The 2399-nt window shown below is 42.4% G+C and overlaps 1 protein-coding gene across 2 annotated transcripts in view; it reads right to left on the minus strand.

Moving 5' to 3' along the window:
* Positions 1–2399, minus strand: part of EZR (ezrin) — a 49410-nt gene that overhangs the window by 24157 nt on the left and 22854 nt on the right. The gene's annotated exons all lie outside the window — the stretch shown is intronic.

A 2399-nucleotide genomic window follows, 5' to 3' on the forward strand; every position in this document is an offset into this window, starting at 1 on the left:
GGGCTGGATCCAAATGTGTGCCCTCGTGGCTTTAATAAAGCACCTTCACACTTAGGTCTAAGCTGTTTTTCTACAAAATACTTTGATAACTGTCAACATATTTTCCATACACCATCTCACATTTTGGCCCTACGACAGCTAAGTGAAGCCACCTCTGGGCATTCACACCAAGTCTGTAAGTGACAGGAGAGGACAGAGGAGGGTCTGTGCACCAGAATGCTGCCAGCAACTTCAGAAACCACCTCGACAGTGAAGAGAGAAACGGCGAAATGGTCACAGACACATCGGAGAGGACAGAATACTATGTAGTAATTTGAAAAGGTAATTATGAAGACAGTGGGAACGTGGAAGCATTACTAGCAATAGTAAGGTCACAAGGTGGTAGTGATGGGAAGGCCTGAAAAAATGTCTCTAATAGTGCCATACTGGTGGTTTAAGGCAATTTATTTCAAGGTCATTTTCCAATTTATCGCTTGAAAAAACCCAGAATTTGCTAGCATACGAAAAACATGCAAATCTAGCTACCTTGTATCACGGTCCCAAAGGAAAATAACACAGCAACTATAATGCTTAACATTAAGAAATGCTTGCTTCTCACCATTTTTCAAGTGAAATATATAAATAGCTGGAGAGACATATATTCCAAATTCGTCCTAACACAGACAGAAATGTAACGAGGACACAGACTGATTGTATTTATTATTTTTAAAAAATATTTATTTATTTAATTAATTAATTTTTGGTTGCGTCGGGTCTTAGCTGCGGCCACACAGGATCTTCCTTGCAGCATGCAGGATCTTTTGTTGCAGCGTGCGGGCTTCTCTCTCTAGTTGTGGCTCGTGTGCTCAGTAGTTGTGGCACATGGGCTTAGCTGCCCCGCAGCATGCGGGATCTTAATTCCCCAACCAGGGATTGAACCCGTGTCCCCTACATTGGAAGGCATATTCTTAACCACTGGACCACCAGGGAAGTCCCCTAAATGTATTATTTAGCTTCCTGATATAAGAACTAAAAAGTGGTGAGTTCCGAATGTGTGTCATGCCTTGGCTGGATACTTAGACTCTGTCTAAGTTGAACAAAAATTAGTCTTTACAAATCATTTTTCCCCTTACACTCAAGACTGTGATGATTGAGAGATACCTTGACACACATACAGCCTGTCTTAAAGGTTCTCTGACTGATATAACATATAGAGAAGTCAGGCATAATTATCCAGATTTTAATAAACATTTCCTCTCCAATCACAAGTCTACAAATTAAAGAACTGAAGTTTACTGAGAAGACTAGGCACCTTTTGGATTCTTCAAGTTTATTAAAATATAAAAACCTAAGTTTCTTCCTTTTCCTGCCAGCGATAATTTAAAGAAATCACAAAACGGCTGTCACAAAGCAAGCCTCTCTCAATTACGGCTCCAAGGGCACATGAGAGGGATGTGAAGGCAGCCCCAAAGTCAAACGTTCTGTAACAAACGCAGCTCCAAATTAAATTACACTCATAAGCCCACAATGAATGTCACACTCGAAACTGAAGTGGAGGGACGTGGGGCTGACAAATGCTGGGCCTCAGATACGCTCTTCTTTCTCTGTTACCTACTGATTCAGAAACTGAACCACCAAACAGTGTGTACCGAATGCCACTACCCTGGTTAAGATGCATGTAAGAGACCAGAGGTTCACGCGTAGGAGATTTCAGACTCTAACTCCTACATCTCGATCACCTCTAAATTTGAGGACCAAGAAAAAAATGTCACCTCTGGAAACCAATGCTAATAATTAACATAAAAAAGTGATCGTCACACTATTTTTAACCATTTTGCAAACTCATTAACAGGAATTTAGAAAAAAACTATTTTAAGGTTCTGAGCTGGTTCATATTTGACTCAAAGTTCACACAACTCTTTGAAAAAGCAAAGAACCCGCAAAATGAATACTTTTGCTGAGATTAGATGTAACAAGCCAGTAGTATGTAGAAAGTGAACTTTCTTAAAAATTAAGTGGATTGGGAAGGTCTGCGCAACCCACAAAAACTGCACCTCCCATCACAGGCACTTAAAATGACCATCAGGGCTTCCCTGGTGGCGCATTGGTTAAGAATCCGCCTGCCAATGCAGGGGACACAGGTTCGAGCCCTGGTCCGGGAAGATCCCATATGCCATGGAGCAACTAAGCCCACGTGCCACAACTACTGAGCCTGCGCTCTAGAGTCTGAGAGCCACAACTACTGAGCCCACGTGCCGCCAACTACCGAAGCCTGTGCTCCGCAATGAGAAGCCACCGCAATGAAAAAAGGCCACGCACCGCAACGAAGAGTAGCCCTCGCTCGCCCCAACTACAGAAAAGCCCGCGTGCAGCAACAAAGACCCAACACAGCCAAAAATAAGCAAAAAAAAAAAAAAAAA

The sequence above is a fragment of the Neophocaena asiaeorientalis genome, unplaced genomic scaffold (assembly GCF_003031525.2).
Source record: "Neophocaena asiaeorientalis asiaeorientalis breed wild unplaced genomic scaffold, Neophocaena_asiaeorientalis_V1.1 scaffold123, whole genome shotgun sequence".
Taxonomy (NCBI): Eukaryota; Metazoa; Chordata; class Mammalia; order Artiodactyla; family Phocoenidae; genus Neophocaena; species Neophocaena asiaeorientalis.